Source organism: Heterocephalus glaber, unplaced genomic scaffold, assembly GCF_053883595.1.
Source record: "Heterocephalus glaber isolate CG9 unplaced genomic scaffold, H.glaber_assembly_v1.0 deba00001790, whole genome shotgun sequence".
NCBI lineage: Eukaryota > Metazoa > Chordata > Mammalia > Rodentia > Bathyergidae > Heterocephalus > Heterocephalus glaber.
In genome coordinates this window covers 2,238,176-2,261,996 of record NW_028258473.1, presented here as the reverse complement: position 1 = coordinate 2,261,996, position 23,821 = coordinate 2,238,176, and the positions used below count along the sequence as shown (strand labels likewise).

Genomic DNA, 23,821 nt, shown 5'->3' with positions numbered 1-23,821 from the left:
ACACTCCTACACATCTAATCTTTTATCACTGCTTTCTTTCAATCAGTATAATATTTTCAAGGTTCATCCAAGTTGTTGCATGTATCCGTACTTCATAGCATTTTACTGCAGAAAAATATTACACTGAATAAATAAAAGTTTGTATTTTAAAGAAGTACCTCATATGAAAGAAGCAATAAAAGGAAAACTAGATGCTCATTTCTAGAATATTTATTAACAGTTTACTATGGAGTCCAGGGGCATAGCTCTGTTTGGTAGAGTGCATGCTTACCATGTTTGAAGTCCTGGGCTCAGTCACCATCACCACACGGGCACACACACACACACACAAGTGCATAACACTGTTAGGCTCTAGGAATGCCACCATACACAAAATAGACAAAGTTATTTCCCCTGTGGAGTGTAAGTGCTAGTGACAGGAAAAAAGAGGATTAAAAAAAAGCAAAATATATGACACATATAAGTGATGATTGTCAGGCTTGACCTGGCCATGAAATGGTTAATGAATATGCTCTTTAGTTCCAAGCTACAGTTTAACAACATACAAAAAAACAACAAAACAGGCAGCTGATGCAGGTGCTGTCTCCACCTGACAAAAGTCATGCTATTTTGGACACAGAACAAAGGATGGGATGTTCCCAACACAGAGATAACAACTACAAAGTACAGCATCTTCTCAATGACAAGTCACCTTAAAATATCCATATATCTGCTTAGATCACTACATGGACCTAAACCATAAAACTTTGCTCTGACCCCTGTATGTGATAGACATGCCAGACCTCTCTTCCAGCGCCCTATAAAGCTTTCTGCCTTTTCTTTGTTCAGGACTGGCAGCCTCTTGCTTGCCATCTGTCCACCTCTGCCTAGGTCAATAAAGTCTGTACCTCTTTGTTTTCACTAGCCTGCTGGGGTGCTCTGTGCCATCTGTTAAAGTGATAAAATGGAAAAATTCAAAGAGGTAAAGAAAGATGAGGTAGAGCTCTGTTTACAAAATGGTCAGAAAAGCCTGTGATAAAGTAAACTGTACAAAGATTTGAAAAAAAAATAAACATATATATACAAGATTCATTCCCTATTTTCTCATATATATGATAAAATCATAGCAGAAAGAGAAAATAGCTATGCAAAGTCCTGAGGCTGGTATAGGCAGGACATGCTTCCAAAAGCAACATCACAGTAATAAGAAGGCAGTTACACATTAGTAAGTAAAACCAAGGGCTGGGGATTTAGCTCAGTGGTTCTGCTGCCTGCCTCAAAAGTGCAAGGTCCTGAATTCGATCACTGGTATCAAAAAACAAAAAAACGTAAGTAAAACCAAAATAGAAGCACTTGTGCAGGAAATATAGATTTTAGGACAAATCATACTGTCTAGAAATTTTGATTAGGTTATTACTATTACAGTACATTTTTGTATATAAAATGACTCTATAAATTATAAGAGATATATCTGAAATGGCAGCATAAGGAGCTCTGTGAATCTTCTTTCCAGCAAAACAACATGACTAGAGAAAATTATTTTCAAAAATCAATGATTTAGTCTCCAGAAACTATCTTGATGGTACACAGTGAATGAAGAAACATTTCTAGTGAAATCTATGAAATCTCAAAACAGCAAGAAACACTATATATACAAATAAAGAGCAAAATAGAAGAGACATAAAAAGGAAGTTGGGAGAAGTTCAAATACTTTCCCAAATTACACAATGTGTTGTTTTAAAAATCTTTCAATATATATGTTAATTTGTTTCATTTATACTAATAGTTTTTCTTAGTTTGTTGAAAAAAGTTTGTGTTACTATTAGTTTGTTTATTTTCTGTAAGAATCTTTTAGGTTTATATCTTGTAGGGAGGAACAACATTGAAGATAATGATACACAGTGTAATATTATTGTCATTCTCTTATTATTTGGTTATGAAAATTTGTTTTACTTTTTCATAAAATAAAGAGATTAAAAATAGAATCTTTACAATTGAGCCACAATCTACACACTCCCACCGTCTCCTTACTTGCTCCACAAGAGAAAAGTTCTGCAGCTGAGGAATGCCCCTAGGAACTTAAGAGTTATCTCTTACTATCTCTAGCATGACTTTAGCTTCACTCTCACAGATAAATTAACCAAAGGGGTTAGACTATGGGACACAAAGGCCTATAGTTGGCCAGGCCCAGAGAGCATCAATTAAAAAGCAGACACTGGGGGCAGAGCAAGGGTAGGCGGAGCTGAAGTGGAGCCTGTGCTGGCCTGCCTGGCTGGGGAGATGCACAAGGGAGCAGTGATTCCCTGCTGCTCCTGGGCAGTGACAGAGATGCCTACATAGAAGAGTGACAGCAACTGGCTACATGTCTCAGTGCTGAACTAGTTCCTCAGGTATCCTGGCCCTGGAAATTGCTATGTGAGATTGGATGACTGTTACAGATCCAGGTCTGTGCACAGAAAGCAAAAATATTTCCCAATATACCTCAGAAACAAAGATGTCTCCATCAAGTTTATACTTACAGCAAGTACTATGTTCTTCAATACCTTTATTTTAAAAATGTACAGTTTTTTCAGTCCCTTCTGCACAGAAGAGAATACGGAACAAAGTATTTCATATCTTGATCAGGAATTGACTACTTTCGGGTTTCCTTCATTATACGAAGAACCCAAAAGAAGCAAAGAGAAAATTAAATATAGTTGCTGTTTTAAATTTTATGAATGAGCTACTTGTACTTCAGTGGAAGAACCTTCTAGCTCAGGAAAATGTGGAAACACAGAATCTGAAACTGGGAAGAGATATGGACCATCTTCAGATGCTATGCAAAACTTAAGGAACAAGTGGAAACTTCCAGGAGGGATATTTTTGGGCTTCAGGAGAGAGACAGTTACAATGAAAGAACAGGAATTTGCATCAGCTACTGAGAAATGAGAAGGATGAGGGATTGAACCCAAGGCCTTGCCCATGCTAAGCACACAGTCTACCGCTGATAAGCATCCCCAGCCTGATCTGCCCCTTCTTTAACTAAACAATGACATTGTTCCTCTAGGTACAAAAATTACAAAATATCATTGCAAGTCGAGCTACTCAGTATAATCATGATATGAAAAGAAAAGAGCGTGAATATGATAAATTAAAAGAACGTCTACATCAACTTGTTATGAACAAAAAGGATAAAAAAAGAGCCATGGACATTTTAAACTACGTGGGCAGAGTGGATGGAAAACAGGGGTCCTGGAGGACTGGTAAAACAGAAGCCAGGAATGAAGATGAAATGTATAAAATTCTCTTGAATGATTATGAATACCATAAAAACAAATCCTAATGGAAGACGCTGAATTTAAGAAGGTTCTTCAGCAAATGAAAAATGAAATTTCTCTTCTTTCTCCCCAAAAGAAGAAACCTAGAGAAAGAGCAGATGAAAGTACACGAACTATTATCTCTGATGTTGAAGTTGATCCTAAGGAACTGAGTAGAGAGAGCATGTGGGACCTTTCCTGTGAAACTGTGAGAGAGCAACTTACAAACAGCATCAGAAAACAGTGGAGAATTTTGAAAAGTCATGTAGAAAAACTTGACAACCAAGTTTCAAAGGTACACTTAGAAGGTTTTAACGATGAAGACATAATAGCACGACAAGACCATGAGCAAGAAACTGAGAAACGAGTTAGAAATTCAACAACATAAAGAAATGAGTAAAATGCAGCAGCAACTTTTACAGCAGCAGCTTGCTACTACATGTGATGATGATACCACTTCACTATTTCAAAACTGTTATTTGTTGGAAGAAAAGGAACGCCTTAAAGAAGAATGATCCCTTTTTAAAGAGCAAAAAAAAGAATTTTGAGAAAGACAAAGCTTTACAGAAGCAGCTATTCTCCTAGGATTAAAGAGAAAGGCATTTGAAGAAGAGCGAGCCAGTTGGTTAAAGCAACAGTTTTTAAATATGACTACCTTTGACCACCTGAACTCAGAAAATGTGAAACTTTTCAGTGCCTTCCCAGGAAGCTCTGATCAGGACAATCTTACAGTGCACTTAAGGCCACAACAAAAGAAGCCTCATAGTGTGTCTCATGGGTCTCCAATTGGCACATCTAAAATGACTAAGTCTCTGCCTGCTTCTCCTACTTCAGACTTTTGCCAGACACGTTCCTGCGTATCCGAACATAGTTCAGTCAATGTGCTGAATATAACTCCTGAAGAAATGAAACCAAATCTGGCAGGAAGAGAATGTGGCAATCAGGTGTAGAGCGTGGCATCCAGGCCTAGATCACAGGAAGGTTGCTACAGTGGATGCTCTTTAACCTACATAAATTCTCATGTAGAAAAAGATGACTTATCGTAGATGTGTGGATGGGAACTTTTTTTCACTAACATATTCATCAAATTTGTCTCAACTAAGTTGAAACAGGGTGTGTCATAAATCTTTTGATAAACATTTATGAAGCTCCTCCCAAATGTCAGAGTATATTACTTTGTGATCCCCAAGGATAAGAAGACAAGCACACTCCCTGCCATTGAAAAGTGGGGAGTGGAGTGAAAGACCAGCCTATAAACCCAAATGGAAATAAACAATAGCTGCTAAAAAAAACCAACAAACAAAAAAAAACAGACACTAACTAAAGATATCTCCATAATAGAAACAAATTCTTTCCATTATAAGTGCCTGCAAACCCAGCACAAATACAACAATATAAATATGAAAATACAAGGCTACAAAATGCCTCCAAAAATTCAGAACTCCTCCAAAGCGGATCTTTGAGGGATTGAGGGGATGGAAATCAAAAGCCACACAGATAAGTTATTTGAAATGATCAAAAGGACATTAAAAAACAGATTGGTAAGTATCAAGCTCAAAGAAGATATAAATAAACAGATAATGGACTTAATAAAAACAATCAGCAAGTTTAGATGAGACACTAAAAAAACTAAATGAGGTAAACAAAATAATACAAAACCTGACAGTTTAGAAAAGAATTTTAATCCAGAAAAAAGATACCAAACAGAAATCCAGAAGATTAATTCTAGTGTAAATTCATTAAAATGACAGCAGACTTCTCAACACAAACCTTAAAAGCTAAGAGGGCTTGAAGGGAAATATTTTAAGCTCTAGAAGAAAATAATTTTCAAGCCACACTGATATATCCTACAAAACCTATCTTTCAAAACTGATGGAGAAATGAGGTATTTCCAAGACAAAGAGCAAGCATCTTAAAAAGTTCATAGCCACAAAAGGAGAACTCTCAAAAATTTTCAAGGATATCCTAGAAAGAAACAATGAAACTAACAATGCCAAAAAGTGTAACAGAATGAATATGCCAGGCAGGGTGAGCATTAAAACAAAAAGAAAAAGGGATCAGCAACATGAAAATATTGCAATGACAGGAACAAGTCAATAACTTTCAGTAATAACTATGGAAGTGAATGGTCTCAAATCCCCAACCAAAAGACACAGATAAACAGAATGGATCAAGAAATACAAACCAAGAGTATGCTGTATACAAAAAAATTATTTTGGATGTAAGGGCAATCTGGCTGCGACATCGGTCATCCCACTGATTGCCAGGGTTGATTCCGTTGATCTGGCTGGCTAGGTGGGTGTCCCCTTCCTCCCTCACCACTCTATGTGCTTCGAATCCCTTCTAAAGCTCTGTGCTCAGTTGAAGAGGATGACCACCCCAGATAGAGGAGGACCATTTCCTCAGTCAAGGTAAACAAGTAGCGGTGCTCCCCTGCTAGAACTTCCAAAGAAGCTCTTAAAAAAATTGTTATCCAAAAAGAAATTCATAGACTAAAAATCAAAGGGTGGAAAATAATATTCCATGAAACAGGGACAAGAAAACAAGCAGGACTAGCTACCCTATTTTCAGACAAAGAAGACTTGAAGCCAAAACTGATGAGCAGACAAAGAAGGTCAGTACATAGTGATTAATTCAATAGAAAGATGACAAGTACAAACGTATATACATCAAACAGTGGTGCACTGAACTTCATAAAACAAACACAACTGAAAAAAAAGATCAGATAAACTTCAACACAATTATAGTGAGGGACCTGAAAACCCCACTGGCAGAAATAGATCAACTAGACAAAATAACTCAACAAATATCAGAGTTAAAGCATACCTTTGAACATATAGACTTAATACATATTTGCAGAGTGTACACTACAACAACAGAATACACACTCTTCTTAGGAGCACATGGAATTTTCTCCAAAATAGACTACAGATGAGCCCATAAACCATGCTTAAATAAATGCAAAATATCAAAATTATCCCATGCAGATTATCATATCTTAGCACAATGAAACACAAAATCAGTGGCAAAAGAAACCAGGCAAATAATATAAACACATGGAAATGATAAAATACACTCTTGAATAATCAATTGCTAATTTAAAGTTCTATAACTGGGACCTTCTATTGTAGTGATTTAGTAATAAAAATAGTGAACTTTCTTTTTAAGATTGCACATAAAAGTGAGTTCCTGGGCCGAGGATTCAGCTCAGTGGTTTCGGGGCCTGCTGTGTAAGCACAAGGACCCAAGTTCGATCCCGAGTACCAAAAATAAAAAAAAAAATAAGTTCCTGCAGTATGTGTCTTTCTATACTTGGTTTATTTCAGGTCTTCCTGATAGAAATCCTCCTTTGAAAAGCTGAATAATATTACATAGCACATATATATCAGCTTCTTTTGTCTATTCATCTGTCAGTGGACAATTAGGTTGTTTCCATTAACAACTATTGAGAATAGCATTGCAATGTTGCTAGCAGACATCTCCTCAACATACTGATATCTTTTCCTTGGGGTATATACCCAGTAGTGATATTGCTGGATCATATAACAGCTCTATTTTAAATTATTAAAGGAAACTCCATTATGTTTTCCATAAATGGGTGTACTAACTTACATTTCCACAAATAGTGTAAGAAGGTTCTCTTTTCTCCACATCCTCACCACTACTTATTTTTTGTCTTTTGAATAACAGTCATTCTTAAATTTTTTTTCTCCCTCAGTACCAAGGATCAAACTCAAGACCTTGAGCTTGTGAGGCAGGTGCAGTGTCGCTGAGCTATATCCCCGGCCCTCAAATAAATAAAGTTAGACTTTCAACCCATGCCCTAAACAAAAATTACCTCAAAATAGATCAAATATCTAAACGAAGGAGTTAATAATTTTTTTTTTTTGCAAAAAAAGGAGAGAATCTGTGAGACCTCTCTTCAGGCAAAGAATCCTTAAATAGGCCACTAAACACGTATTTCATAATAGAAAAGATAATAAATTAGACTTTATCAAAATTTAGAATTCTTGCACCTCAGAAGATGCCATTAAGAAAATTAAAGATCAGCAAAAGATTATCAGAAAATATTAGAAAATATCTATGTGATAAAGAACTGCTAATCAGAAGATTAATGGCCCCCCCAAAATGGGCAAAATATATGACAAGAAGATATACAAATGGCTAAAAAGTACACACAAAAAAATGCTCAGCACTATTAGTCATTAAGGAAATGCACATTAAAACCACAATTAGACACTATTTCAGATGCTCTTGATAAATGTTGGTGAGGATGAGGAACAAGAACCCTCACAGAGTAGTGGTGGAAATGTAAAACATTTGGAACATGGTTTTGTAGTTTCTCAAAAAGTTAAACAAAAACTTATTATTCAACTCAGTAATTTTACTCCAAGGTATCTACCCAAGAGAAATAAAAATATATGATCACACTAAGACTTGGACACAAACAATCATAACAGCATTATTCAAACTAGCCACAAACTAGAAACAACCAAAATGTTCATCACTTTGTGAATGCAAAGGCAACATGTAGTGTATCCACATAATTGAACACTATTCAGCATATAAAAAGACATTAACTAATGGCCGCTAGGTAAACCATGGGTGATTTCAGCAAACATCATACTAAGAGAAAGAAGCCAGATATCAGACACCACATGTCATGTGATTTCAATTTTATGAAATGTTCAGAAAAGGCAAATTTTATCCTTACAGAAAGTAGATTATTGGTGGCTTGGGGCTAGGGGAAGAAATGGGGATTAGATATAAATGTATCTAAAGGATCTTATGAAAGTGTTCTACAATAGATTTATTGTATCACTTGGTAGAATAAAATTAATGAATTGGATATTTGAAATCAGTAATTTTATGATATGTAAAAAATACCTCAAGAAAGGTTTTTTTAATGGGAATATAACCTTGTGACCCAGGAATTCCACTCAGATATATCTGTAACAGGTCCAAGAATGTTCACAGCAGTTGTAGTTGCAATGTGCAAACTGGAAACAACTTTTTGATGAATTCTTATAATTTACTCTGCATTGATTTTGAATACAAGTTTAATTTTCTCATACCAGAAGCAGTGCTTAGTGTGTTACCTCCAACAATTTCTAGTTTTCATGTCCTTCCAGTTCCTCAATGTAGTCAATCCAGCTATCTTCCATATAAAATTGCCTACCGGGGACCATTTTCCTATGGAATATATAGATATCACCTACTGGCCTTGTCTCGCTAATCCCCACCACCGTGCATAGTGTGCTCTTCTATGGCATAGTACTACCTCCCATTAATAGCATGAGCACAAGGAACTTGCACCTGCTTGTTTTATACTCACCAATTAGAACTCCCTATAGGAATTCTGCACAGGTAATGTTACAGATCCCAGTAAAGGCTTTAGAACATAAATCTTTGCACTCTTTGTCTCCTCCCCCACTTGCAGGCTATTAAACTATTTGTCATTGAATATTTTTATTGTTGTTTTATTGCCTCCTGTGTCTCATCAAAGGGACATACATATGCTCACCAAAGTGACACATCCAGACCCAACTTTTCTCCCAGTTAAGGCTCTCCTGGAGAGTGGCTCTCTTGGTAAGAATAGGACACAGGTCAAATAAGAGTCACAGGGAAACTACTGGTACAAATAAGTTGCCTATGAGTGGGATAAATAGTCATGGATCAGACAACTAGGTTGTCTTTCAGAATAAGCCAGCAGCCTAGGAGTGATACATTACAACCATATGTAACCAAATTTCCTTGAGCTTAGCAGGGCACAGCCTTAATTTAAACCACTTTCCAGAGAGAAACCTCAGGATCAAATTTTTTTAAAAAATGAAATAACCCTGATATCTACCAAAAGAGAATGGATAAATATATTATGTTAATACCTTGCAATACTATGCAGCATTGGAAATGAGTGAATTATGATCCCTCAAAACTGATACAAATGAATCACATAAACAATATTGAGATAAAGAAGCCAGATACAAGAATGCATATCAAGTGATTATATTTACATAAAAAGTAAACACAAGGCAGCTAATCTATAATAAATCACTGCACTGGTTAACTTTAGGTGGGACTGTGACTGAAAAGGTCAGAAGAGGATATCTAAAATGTGATGCTATATAAAATTATATGTACTTTTCTGGTGGTGTTTTTTTTTTTTCTTTTGGGGAGTATGAGACAGGGTCTTGCTATGTACTTCAGGCTGGCCTTGAACTCACTATAGAGTCCAGGCTGGCCTCCAACTCACAGCAATCCCCACCTCAGCCTCTTGAGTACTGGGATTACAGGTGTGTGACACTACAGCTGGCTGGTGTTTTGTTTTGCTTATTTTTACATTTTAAATTTTTTATGAGTATGTTTGCAGAACATAATGACTGCATTTATACTGGGGAGTTTGAACATATACATAACACATCTAAACACTTTTTTGTCCCCTTCTTCTTCCCTTCCTCCCTGCTCCCTTCAACTTTTCCTCCACTCATTTCCAAAAGCTCTATTTCCATTTTATTTTCTTCAACCACTTTAAAGCCTTTTTCCCATCCTTCCCTCCCCCTCCCTCCATCTCTTCTTCCCCTTCCTACTTGAAAAAGATCTCTGAAGTTCCTAATATCTATTTTTTATTTTGCTACAAATGGCCAATAAATACATGAAAAAATGTTCTACAATGCTGGCCATTAGAGAAATGCTAATTAAAACAACACTGAGATTCCACTTCACCCCAGAAAGAATGGCTATCATCAAGAAATCAACCAATAACAAATGCTGGCAAGACTGTGGGGAAAAATGAACCCTTCTTCATTGTTGGTGAGATTATAAACTGGTACAGCCACTGTGGAAATCACTATGGAGATTCCTCAAAAAACTAAAACTAGAGGCTGTATTTGACCCAGCTATTCTCCTTTAAGGTATCTTCCCAAAAGAGTTAAAGTCATACCCACATCACACTACAGTAATTCATGTGTGGTGGATTAACTACTGGTCAACTTGGAATGCCCAGCTGAACTGAGTAAGCATGGTTTGGGTATGGAAGACCCACCCAAGAACTGTTGCCAAAGGTATAAAAGAAAAACCGGAGGAGAAGATTGTTTGCTGTTGCTTTTCCTAGAGAAGCTCGCTACAGCTGGTTTTCATGATAGGAACTCAGCTGTTCTCATCCTCAGAGATCTGGTCCTGGCCATCGCTGGGGATGACTGCTCTTCTCTTCAGGGGAGCTCTGGTCTTTGCCTTGAGTGTCACTTCCTGTGTCCAGTGCAGATCCCTCAGCCTGGTGGCACAGACCCTTCACCTCTCTGGCACAGACTTTCTAGCTTCCACCATTGTACCTTGGGCCTTCTGGTACAGATCCTAGATATGGACTTGCATGAGACATTGCCATGTGCTCTAGGTCTCTGGCTGGACTCATGAAGGACAATGGCATGGGCTCTAGGCCATCAGCTGGACTCGAGGAGGACACAGCTGTGGAATCCAGGCCCTCATCTAGATTTTTCTGGTCTCTAGTACACAGACAGATCTCTTGCACTCCTCTGCATTTGACTTTTTGGGTTAATAGTATAAAATAATGCTATTAATTATGTGTCCTATATTAAATCTATTCACTTGCACACACTACTACATACATGTATACTAATGTTTATAGCAGCACAATTTATAATACCTAATTTTGTTTTTGCTTTTTGGGATGGAGTCTTGCTATATACTTCAGGCTGGCCTTGAACTTACTTAATAGCCCAGGCTGGCCTTAAATGTGCAGCTATTCTCCTGTGTGAGCCTCTCCAGTGCTTGGATTAAAGGCATGACCCACCACATCTGTAACCTTCTCTTTCTGGATCTGGGTATTCCATGGATTTATTTTGTGAAAATTCATTGGGATTTCTACATTTTGCGCACCAATAGACAACTTTCTTAAAAGTTCCCAGGCTGAGGACATCGCTTAGTGGCAGACCAATTGTTTACCATGCACAGGCTCTGAGCTCAATCCTCCACATCACACACACACACAAAACTCCATTAAAAATGTACATTTCAGATTTGTATATTTCTCTGTATATCAAATGGACCTCAATTATAAATGGGAATAAAAGCCCAAAGGACAAAAGCTGGTCTACATTGTTCTGAAAGAAAATCACAAAACTAATTGAGATAATCTCAAAAGCAATATTTATAGCATGAGGCAAAATTCAAGAACAATTAAAATGATGGCTGTAACAAAAGCATATGACTACATAATTAGTAAGTTTGGCTTTAATAAGGATGAGTAGAATAAAAGACCAGTCTTCCAAGAAATTGTTCATTTAAAAACCTAAGAAATTGCAAAATGTTCAGAATTATGTAAAAAATTACAAACTTTGTCCAGCAGAGAATAGATATAAACATCACTATGTGTAACATTTTCACTTGTAAAAATGGAGTGGTTTTTTTTTTTTTGCTTAAATTCTTTTATAGGTACATTTTAGGTATACAATACGTTCACATTTATCATTGGGTGCTTGTACCTGTACATGATGTAACTTGGTTCTTATTTTCTCCCCATTACCTGTGTGCCCTTCCCTATTTACACAGACTTCGTTTCTTTTTTTTTTTCCTTTTCTCATAATTTTTCCTTTCCATTCTTTCCTTTCCGAATCTCCTCCCACCACCCCTACCTGTTTGGACCTTTTCCTATTTCAAAGTATTAATTATTAGCTGTTAATCCTTTTAGTCCTTACTTACACTCTCAGTTTCTCACACTAGAGAAACTATTTGGTATTTACACATGGGTGTGCTATTTACTTCACTTAAGAGTACGGCCTCAATATGCATCCATTTAGCTGTAAATGACTGTAGTTTCTCGTTCTTTATGGCTGAGTAGTACTCCATTTTATTTAAAAAACCACATCTTCTTTATCCAGTTTCCAGTTGATGGGCACTTGGGCTGTTTCCAAGCTTCAGCTATTACAAACTGTGCCGCTATAAACATGGGTGCATATATATCGCTGTGGTATGATTCTTTTAATTCTTTTGGGAAGATACCCAGCAGGGGAATAGCTGGGTCAAATGGGACCTGCAGCCCTAGTTCTTTGAGGTATCTCCACACTGATGTCCATAGTGGTCACAACAGTCTGCACTCCCGCCACCAATGAAGAAGGGTTCCTCTCTCTCCACACCCCCACCAGCATGCCAGCATTTGTTATTGGTTGATTTGTTGATAGCAGCCACTCTTTGTGGGGTGAGGTGGAATCTCAGTGTTGTTTTCATCTGCATCTCTCGAATGACCAGTGTTGAACATTTTTTCATATGTTTATTTGCTGCTTTTACTTCTTTGTCTGAAAAATGTCTGTTCATTTCAGATGCCCATTTTTGAGCTGGGTCTTTGAATTTGGGGGAGTCTGATTTTTTTCAGTTCTTTATATATTCTAGATAGTAGCCCTTTGTTTGAGTTACAGCTGCTAAAATTTTTTTTCCCACATTGTAGGTTGTCTCTTAGCTCTGTTGGTGCAGAAGCTTTTTAATAAGATGAGATCCCAGTTATTGATTCTTTGTGCTAGTTCCCCTGCTACTGAGGTTTTGTTCATAAAGTCTTTTCTTATGCCAATGTCTTCAACAGTTCTACCTAACTTATCTTCCAGCAAGTTTAGCGTTTCTGTCTTAATATTTAGATCTTTAATCCACTTAGATCTTAGTTTAGTGTGTGATGATAGGGACAAATTTTATATTGAAAACTAAATATGCACATTCCCTAAGTATACTTGAAAATGTCTTCTAAATTACAAAGTATTATTTTGGAAGGTGGAGAGTAGTCTGGGTACACAGTTATATTTATAATGTATTTAGTTGGAAAAAACAAGTTTCAGAGTTATTGAAAACAAAACATAACTATTGAAGCCAAATCAGGATTCTTTTGCTACTTAAGCTTCTACATAAGAAAACAATGACAGCAAATCATTTTCTCTTCAAAATCTAGGTAAAGAAATAAAATTCAATTAAATATAGCAATATATTAAACTTTAAGATCTTCCATACCCTTTTGTCCTGAGAAATACTTAATTCAAAGGAGCACCCTGCCGTTCCATATAGAACATATTTCCATTTTTCTTCATGGCTCAAAAGAAGTGTCACACTGACATGCTTGCTTACTTCCCTGCATAAAATATCACAGTTGTTTCTTCTTCTTTGAAAATTATTTTTAGCTTATTTCTCCATTGTTTTTTTTATCCTTTTTTCTATTAGTTTGCAATATAATGTTTACATTGCTTGTGTGGAGTGGGTACAGGTAGACATATCTTAATACCTTTTTTAATCCCCTTTTCTACCCTCCCTACCCCTCCTTCCATCTCTTGATTTCCTTCCCATTTGAGAAAGATCTCACTACTTCTATTATCCATCTTTTATTTTGTCCTTTTTTATATGTAGAGTTTCTCATATAAAAGAAACCATGCAATGTTTAAGCCTGTGTGTCTGATTTATTTTAGTTAACATTATGGTCACAAGATGCATCCTTTTCCAATGATTCAAATTTATCTCTTTATGGCAGAGAATACTCCATTGTATATAAATACTCTATTTTTTTAATCCATTAATCATTGGTGAACATATATAGGGTGCTTCCAAGATTTAGCTATTATGAATTATGCAGCTATAAACATGAGTTTGCATGTACCACTATAATATGATGTCTTTAACCCTTTAAAGAAGATGCCTAAGAAGGGGAACAGCTGGGTCAAATGAAATTTCAAGAAGATACCTAAGAAGGGGAATGGCTGGGTCAAATGAAATTGCTAGTTTTTGGTTTTGGAGAAATCTCACTACTGATTTCCATAAAGGTTCTGTTACCTACCATGTAGAAGGGTTCCTTTCTAGCCACAGTCTTGCCAGCATTTGTTGTTATTTGATTTCTTGATGATGCCCATACTTTCTGGAGTAAGATGGAATCTCAGAGTTGTTTTAATTTGCATTTTCCTAATGACCTCTACTGTGGAGTATTTCTTCATATATTTATTGGCCATTAGTACTACTGTGAAATGCTTATTCATTCCACTTGCCCATTTTGACTTGGTCTTTTATTTAGGATGTTGTAATTTGAGATTTTATGTTCTAGATATTAGTCTTCTATCAGGAATAGCTGGAAAAAATTATCTTTCCATTCTGTAGGTTTTCTTTTCAATCTATGCTTTGTACTGTTACTGTGAAGAAGCTTTTTAATTTGATATGATCCCATTTGTTGATTCTCAGTACTATTTCCTGTGCAAGTGGGATTCTGTTCAGAAAGTCTTTGCATAATCTTTTGACTTCAAGAGTTTTATCTAATTTATCTTCCAGCAGGTTAAGTGTTTCTGTTTTAACAATTTGTTCTTTCACCCATTTTGGCTTTTGTTTAGTACATGGTGAGAAATAGGGATCTAGATTCAACCTTCTGCATGTGCATAGCCAGTTTTCACAGCACCATTTATTAAAGAGGCCATTTTTCTTTTGGTCCTTTTATCAAAGATCAAATATTTGAATGTGCCTGGGGTGGATTCTGCATTTTCCATTTTGTTCCATCGATCCACATGTTTATTTCTGTGCCAATACCATGCTGCTTTAATCACATTAGCTTTGAAATATAACTTCAAGTCTACGATTGTGATGTGTCAGGCTTTGGTCTTGTTATCCAGGATTTCTTTTGCTATTCTAGGTCTCTTCTGGTTCCATATGAATTTTGCAGTTGTTTTCTCTAGTTCTGTAAAGAATGCTATTGGTATTTTGATTGGGATTATATTAAATCTGTATATCAATTTTGAGGTATGGTCATTTTGATAATATTGGTTCTGTCTACACAGGAACAGGTGATAACTTTCCATTTTCTGATGTCCATTTAAATGAAAGAAATAAAACAATGACATTCATAGGAGAAAACATACAAGGATATTTCATGATTTTGAATTTGCTAAAAATTTCTTGGATAGCAAAAGTAGAGGAAACAGGAAAAAAAAGGTAAGTTGAACTATATAAAAATTGTAACATCTGTTCATCAAAGAACACTATCAAAAGAGTAAAAAGGCATTCTATGAATGGGAGAAAATATTTTCAAAGTGTATATAAATATATACATACATATGTTGGGTTTAAGATGCAAAATACATTTAAAAACTTCACAATAAAAAAGCTGATTAAAAATGGCCAAAGGACTTGAACAGATATTTTTCAAAAACTATATACATATATATATATATATATGTATATATATATGGCTGAATTTATTAAAAGATGTTCAAAGTCACCCATCATTAGGTAAATATAATTCAAAACCAAAAAGAGATATTATTTCATATCCAGTAAAATGCTACTTATATGAACAAAAACAGAAAATGACAACTGTTAGTGATTATGTGAAAAAACTGAAACTCTTCTTCTACAATGTTGCAATGTAAAAAGGCACAGCTACTATGAAAGACACTGGTGGTTCCTCAACAAAACCAAAACTAAATTTACCATGTTATTCTACTTCTATAAAGGTATGGTTAGAAGGGATATTTGTACATTCATTTTTACATCAGCATTATTCACATTAGCCTAAAGATAAAAGCAGCACAAATGTCTATCCACAGATGAATGAAAAATTAAAATGTAGCTTGTCAAGAGATGAATGGATAAGGAAAATGCGGTATTCATACATAATGGAGTACTATTTTACCATAAAGAAAGATAAATTTAAGGCATTCATAGGTCAGTGGATCCAATTTGAGAACATAATATTAAGTGAAATAAGTCAGACAAACAAGCTCAAATATCACCTACATGAGAAACAAATATATATATAGAGAGAGAGAGAGAGAGTGCAAATATATATATATGTATATGGAGAGAGAGAGAGAGAAGGCAAAATGGAAAAGAGATAAACAGGAAGTAGAAAGAAATTCAAATACTTCCCTAAATTATATATTTTGCTGTTTCAACAATAATTCAATATATATGCTAGTTTGTTTCATTTATACTACTAGTTTATCTTAATTCATTGAAAAGAAAGTTTTGTGTTATTATCTGGTTGTTTCTTTTTTGTAAGAATCTTACTGGTTTAAGTCTTCTATGATACACAGTGTGTTAACTAGTTATTCACTTATTATTTTGTTATGAAATTTCATTGTATTTATTCATAAAATTAAATAATTGAAAAATAAAATTATGTTTACTTTTAAAAAAGTAAATTTCAGGTGCCATTAACATGGAAAGTTTGAGTTCACCACACAGTGAAGAATAACCACGAAAGGGCAAGAACTGAAAATGAAATGGTACACTTAACAGTCCTTAGTAATATGACTTTATTATTTCATACTCTGCATTAACTTGAATTAGTATTCTAGGATATTCCTGCCAGTAAGAGGAAGTTCAAATAGTTTTGTTTCAGAAACTTCCTAGAAATCCATTTATCTGAAAAACATCTCTCACAACATCTCCCAAATGAGCTTGTTAAGATGAATGTTTCCTCTTCATAATTTTATTTCAAAAACCTTTGAAAATTTACACCACAAACTTTGATACACTTTTGATATAAAATTATACCATGAACTTTGTCCAGACTCAATCATGTAGGCCCCAACAAAGATGTGCCTAAACCACATTTCAAAAAAATTATTATAAGTAAGCACCCTCAACCTTCAATTTTCCCCTGCAAAGAAGTGACTCAGAAAATGTTGTCACAATAGCAGCCTTTCCTTAGTTCTCTGAGAAGCAAATCTGAATTCACTTGGTCAGAAACTATTGTGGATCCAGCCTGTGCCAAGCACACTGGCAGGACACCACAGGGAGGTCCCAGGTCTCAGGGAGCCCCACCCAGTCCAGCCTGCGCCAAGCACACTGGCGGGGAGCAGCCAAAAGGTGAGGACCCCTCACCACTGGCCACCCCCATGGCAGCGATTCACATAGCTGCAAGGGTGCCTGCAGCCCCCCCACACACACACTCCTCTGGCCTTTTGGCTGTACTGCTACCTGGTTCCACACTACAAAGACACAGGGGACACCAGACCACCTTACTGGGAAAGTTGGAGGGATCATCACCTCCCATAGGAACCTGGACTGTCTTCAGGGGAAGGGCAGCTGGAACCTGCAGTACAAACTTGCAGAGTTCAACCCTACGGGAGGACAGGGAGCTCAACCTGGGACTTGCAGCCAGAAATCTGCCTGAATCTCAAGGGTCTGTGACTGGCATGCTGAGACTCACCAACTTATATCTGCACACTGCTGCCCACATTGTCTACTGTGACAGCAGAGACATACCTTGAAGGAGGCCCTTCATGGTCATTTTTTTTTTTTCAAAACTATTATTATTGGTGGCTTTTTTGCTCTTCTTTTTACTTTTCTTTTTCCTACTCTTTTCAAATTTTTATTTTTGTCTTCTTTTATTTTCTTTCTTTTCTCTATCTCTCACACTCACTCTCTTGCTGTCCCACATTGTTTGTCATCTCCCTTTTTGTTCCTGTTCTGGCCCTCATTTGGATTTCTTCTTTATTTTTCTTTTCTACTCTTTTTTCCTTCTCTTGCCTGTGGCCTCTGGCCTCATTGCTAACCTTCCCCTATACTTCTACCCATCTATTCCTCCCTTCCCAACTCCTTCTAACTCCTGATCTTGCTATATTGAAGAGTATATTCACTATAAACATATGTTGGGTTGGTCCTTGATTTTGATTTAAATCACACAGTTAAAGGTGATATAATAATAACTTTCACAAATTGTCATTTTCTAAGATGTACTTGATGCTATGGTGTTGCTGATTGTATCACTTGGGCTAAGGTGTTGTGATTGATCTAGTCAGTGGTCGTTCCTGGTATAACGAAAATGAGATAGCCTCAGAGTCATTAGACACTCAAAGCTTAAAGACCAGCTATATCTGGAAGACATCTCTGAGAAGCAATAGTCCCATAAGGCTTCTAATTACAAGCAACAAAGATACTTAAAATTAGCAATTTTGAAGTATCAACCCAAGAATTAAACCAAGGACAGTACCAAAAACAAAAATGAAAGGACATTTAAGCAAGACACAAACTCAGACCTCCACCCCAACAAGGGTAAATTCTGGGGTAAACAAGGGGGAAAACTCTGATAAACAACCACCAGGACACACAGAACTGATAGCACAGGAAGAAACAAAACAGATGAATGAGGCTCTAGAAAAATTCAAAGCAAAAACAATCTCCGAGACATAACTACAGATATGGTGAGCAGAGGAAAAGATGTAATTAGAGGCTCCAGAACAGAAACAGATAAAGAAATAGATGACTTCAGAAACATGCTAGAAGCCATGAATGTCCAGCTTAAGAAAGAAATGGAATCCATGATTGCCCAACTTAAGAAAGAAAGGCACCCCTTGAAACACATTCAAACAGTTATTCAGGAGATTAAAAACTCAATTGAAAGTATGCACAGCAGATTCCACTGCTCCCAGTGCAGAGGATGTGAGCCAATTCCAGCACCCTGGAGGAGGCTCCCTGGCTGCCATTCCACTGCTCCCAGGGCAGAGGAGGTGAGCCAATTTCACTGCCCAGGAGGAGCCTCCCAGGCCGCCATTCCACCCCTCCCAAGGCAGAAGAGGTGAGCCAATCCCAGCACACAGGAAGGAGGAGGCTCCCTGACCACCATTCCACCCCTCCCAGGGCAGAGGAGTTGAGCCAAAACTGGCACCCAGGAGGAGGCTCCCCGGCCGCCATTCTACTGCTCCTAGGGCAGAGGAGGAGAGCCAAACCCAGTGACCATTAGGAGGCTCCTGGGCCGCGATTCCACCCCTCCCAGGGCAGAAGAGGTGAGCCAATCCCATTGGCAAGGAGGAAGCTCCCTGGCCACCATTCAACTGCTCCCAGGGCAGAGGAGCTGAGCCAATCCCAGCTCCCGGGAGGAAGCTCCCGGGCCACAATTCCATTGCTCCCACAGAAGATGAGGTGAGGCAATCCCACTGACCAGGAGGAGGCTCCTAGGCCACCATTCCACCACTCTGAGGGCAGAGGAGGTTAGCCACATGGACGCCAGCAGCACCCCACCCCCCCACCCCCATGAAAATGAGAAGACACTTAAACAAGCCTCAAAAACAAACTTCAAGATCACCTACAGCGACCCCAAAAGGAAACAAGATGGAACACTCTGATACTTTAACACCTGCACTCACTGAACTGGCAAAGAAAAAGGATGTGAAAACAATGAAATCAGAAATAATTTCTCAGATAACAGCAGAGATTGTGCCCATAGTGCAAGACATGATTAATAAATTTAGAGAGGACACAAATAAAAAACTAGATGAGCTGAGGAATATGATGGAATCCCAATATAGGAAACAAATGGAATTCATAAAACAGATTCAAACAGATTTTCAGGACATTAAAACCTCCACTGAAAGTCTACACAGCAGAATGAACCAATGTGAGGACAGAATATCAGATATAGAAGATAAGATTGCAATTGGTGACCAGGAAAAGAAAAATTGCTTCAAAATTGTAAGGGACCACAAGAAATCAATCCAGTAGCTGATAGACGATGCAAAGAAGAATAACATAAGACTGATTGGAGTCAATGAAGAAACGTGAGAGAGGGCAAATGACATAAAAAACTGTTCACAGAAGTGATGGCAGAAAACTTCCCAAGGAGGGGAAAAGAACCTGACATACAGGTAAGTGAGGCATATAGGACTCCAATTAACCTTGATCAAAAAAATCTATACATAGGCATATAATAGTTAGGATTCCAGAAACCCAACCGAAGAACAAAATTCGACAAGCAATTAGAGAAAAGAAACAAATCACATACAAAGGAAAGCACATCAGACTCACAGCAGACTTCTCAACACAAACCATCAAGGCAAGAAGAGCTTGGAGTGATGTATTTCAAGCCCTAAAGGAAAACAGCTTCCAACCCAGATTGATGTACCTTGCAAAACTATCTTTCAAAATTGATGGAGAAATAAGATACTTTCATGATAAAGAGCACCTCAGGAACTTCATGAATACCAAACCAGCACTCCAAAAAATTTGAGACAATACCCTAGGAAAAGACAATGAGGATCACAACCCCAGGGAACCAAGCAGAATGAATCCATTGGGTGTGACAAATTAAATGCAAAGGGGGAGAATCCAACAAAAAGAAAAGTCATGACAAGGCTTTTAAAATTTTAACTTCATCTCCCTAATGAGTGTATAATTCAATCTTGTTATTGTACTGATTAGTATTTTTCTGATTCTAGAGTTGCACACCTTTCCTTGTGCTGTACTGGCTATCTATCATTTTCTTATGTCTTCTTTTTAATTGGGTTGTATATTAATGAGCTCTAAGAATTCTTTATATATTCTGCTCATAGGTTATATGCATTGAAAATATGGTCTGTTTAAGGACTACTTTTCATTTTAATGATGTCGTTTAAAGCTCTAAATTTTGACGGAATCTCATTTATCAATTTTTTTCTTTTATACATCATGTCTTTTGTATACTAGGTAGTTCTTGCCTACTCTGAATTCATAAACATTTTCCCTTATAATTTCTTCTTAAAGTCTTACACTTTTAGGCTTTCATATTTAGGTTCATAGTACTTTCAAGCTAATTTGATGTATGCAAATAAAGGTTGAGGTTAATTTTCTATATACGGATACCTGGTGTTTTAGTGCCATTTGCTGAAAACACTTATCTTTTCCTCTGCTCTTGAATTGAGTTTATACCCTGCAAAATGTTAATTTTAAATAATCTTTCAAAAATCAGTGGACCATATATGGGTGGCTCCATTTCTAGATTCTCTGTTTTATTCCAATGTTCTATGTGTCTTTCCTTACACCAACACTGCCTTGATTACTGTAGCTTTAGAGGAAGTCTTAAAATTAGGTACTAAATATCTTCCAACACTGGTTTTTTTTTTTCATTTTCTTTTTCCTTTTCTAGGTCCTTTGTACTCCTATATAACTTTTAAATTTCAATATCCAATTCTTCATTTATAGCAAGTATACATACACCTGAATTTTTATATATACCTTATATTTTCTAATCCTGCTAAATTCCAATACAAGTTCTAGGGGCTCCTTGAGATTTCTTAGTATTTTCTCTGTAGATGATCATTTTGTCTACATATAAAGATTTTACTTATACCTTGCCAATCCTATCCTAATTCTGTCATTTCATTGCCAGAATATTTTGGTTTAGGCCTATGTTTCAAAGTTTAATGGACAGAGGAAGAGTAGGCATAACTGTCCTTGTTCCCCACCTTACGGAGAAAGCATTGTATCTTTTCCATTCACATAAGATGTTTGCTGAAAGTATGGAGTTCATGGCTTTGATATGTTGAGAAGGTTCTGTTCTACTTCTAGTCTCCTGATAGCTTATACCATGAACAGCAGTAGAATTTAGTCCAATACCTTTTCTCCAACTAGTGACAGGATCATATGGCTCTTTCTTTTCCTCTGTTAAAATGATGACTTTTGGGGATAGATCTTCCAATGGTGAACTAACACTGTCATCCCTATAATGAAACCACTTTCTACATACTGCCAGATATGACTTCTAATAGTTTGTTTTGTTAAACAAATTTCTATCTATGTTCATACTTTTTTCTTCTATTATCTTTATCCAGTTTTAGGATTAGCACAATGTTGATTTCCTAAAATGAGGTGAGGAGTGTTCCTTCTTTTTTTCTGCTTTAAATGTTTGGTATAATTTATCAGTTAAAATGTATATGAGCCTGTTATTGTCATATAGGTAGGTTTTCAAGCTAGGAATATACTTCCTTTAATAGGTGCCATTTGAATTTTATATTTCCTCCACAATTAGTTTCATTAATTTGTCTTCCAAGGTACTTCTTAGAAGTTGTCCAATTTACTTCAAAAAAAGATTTTTGTAATATGCTTTCTATATCCTTTTAAATTCTGTAAAATCTGTGGTAATGTCTCCTAGATCTTGATATTGTAATTTTAAAAATGTATAATTGATAATGTGTAATAGGAAGGAAAGGTCTAACGGACCACGGGAAGTGGGAGGGGTAGGGGAAAGGAAAGAAGGGAAAAGAAAATACATGGGAAAAGGAAAAAAATGGAAACAAAGACTTTGCAAATTGGAAAGGGTGGCGGGAATGAAGGGAGGGCAGGGAAAGGGGAAAAAAATAAGAACCAAGATACTCATGTAATGGTACAAGATCCCAATGATGAATGTAACTGTATTTTGTATCTACAATGTACCAATAAACTTAATGGAGAAATGAAAAATAAAAAGAAAGTATGCACAGTAGATTGAGTGAATGTGAAGATAGAAGATCAGATATAGGAGACAGGATTGTGGTTAAAGACCATGAAAACAGAGATTTCTTAAAAACAGTAAGGGACCACTAGAAATCAATCCACCGGCTATTAGATGATGCAAAGAAGAATAACATAAGACTGACAGGAGTCCACGAAAAAACAGAAGAAAGTATAATTGACATAAAAAAACGGTTCACAGAAGTAATAGTAGAAAACTTCCCAGACAGAGGTAGAAAATTAGACATACAGGTAAGTGAGGCATATAGAACTCCAACTAGCAACGATCAAAAAAAATGTACACTTAGACATATAATACTCAAGATCCCAGAAACCCAACAGAAGAAATAATTCTACAAGTAGTTAGAGAAAAGAAACAAATCACATAGAAAGGAAAGCCTATCAGAATCACAGCAGACTTCTCAACACAAACCCTAAAGTCAACAAGAGCCTGGAGTGAAGTATTTCAAGCCATAAAAGAAAATACCTTCCAACCTGGACTGTTGTATCCTGCAAAACTGCCTTTAAAAATTGACAAAGAACACCTGAGAAATTTCATGAACACCAAACCAGCACTACAAGCAATTCTAAACAATATCTTAAAAAAAACAATGAAGGTCACAACTCCATGTGACCCAAAAGAGAGAAGTAACCAGGCAAAGTAAGAAATTAAAGGGAAAGGGAGAAAAACAAGAAACAACAGGGCCAACAAAAGTAAAAAATCATGACAAGGATGAGTCAATATTTATCAAATATAACCACCAATGTTAATGGCCTCAATTCACAAATCAAAAGAAATAGATTGGCAGAATGGATTAAGAAGCAAAATCTAACAATATTCTGTATTCAAAAAACACACCTAATGCATGAAGAAATTCATAGACTGAAAGTAAAAGGATGGAAAACAGTTCTTCATGCAAAAGGAATGTGGAAAAAAGCAAGGGTAGCAATTTTATAAGCAGACAAAGTAGATTTCAAACCAAAACTAATTAAGAGAAACAAAGATGGTCACTACATCCTTGTGAAGGGAACAATCCAAGAGGAAGAGATGACAATCATAAATATATATGCAGGAAATATGAATGCCCCGAACTATACAAAAGAAATATTAATGGACATGAAAACTCAAATAAGCACTAATACATTTGTGGTGGGGCACCTCAAGAGCCCACTAACACAAATAGATAGATATCGAGACAAAAAATTAACAACAAAATTCTAGAACGGAACCAAGCTGTTGAACAAATGGACTTAATAGATGTTTACAGAGAGTTCCACCCCACAAAATCAGAATACACATTCTTTTCGGCTGCACACGGGTCATTCTCCAAAAT

The 23,821-nt window shown here is 36.5% G+C and overlaps 1 protein-coding gene and 2 pseudogenes across 4 annotated transcripts in view; 2 read left to right on the top strand and 1 right to left on the bottom strand.

Annotated features, from left to right (window-relative positions):
- Positions 1-23,821, bottom strand: part of Ophn1 (oligophrenin 1) — a 508,962-nt gene that overhangs the window by 152,882 nt on the left and 332,259 nt on the right. The gene's annotated exons all lie outside the window — the stretch shown is intronic.
- On the top strand, positions 2,393-2,947 carry LOC147820861 (afadin- and alpha-actinin-binding protein pseudogene; annotated as a pseudogene).
- Positions 3,026-4,321, top strand: LOC106008427 (afadin- and alpha-actinin-binding protein pseudogene; annotated as a pseudogene).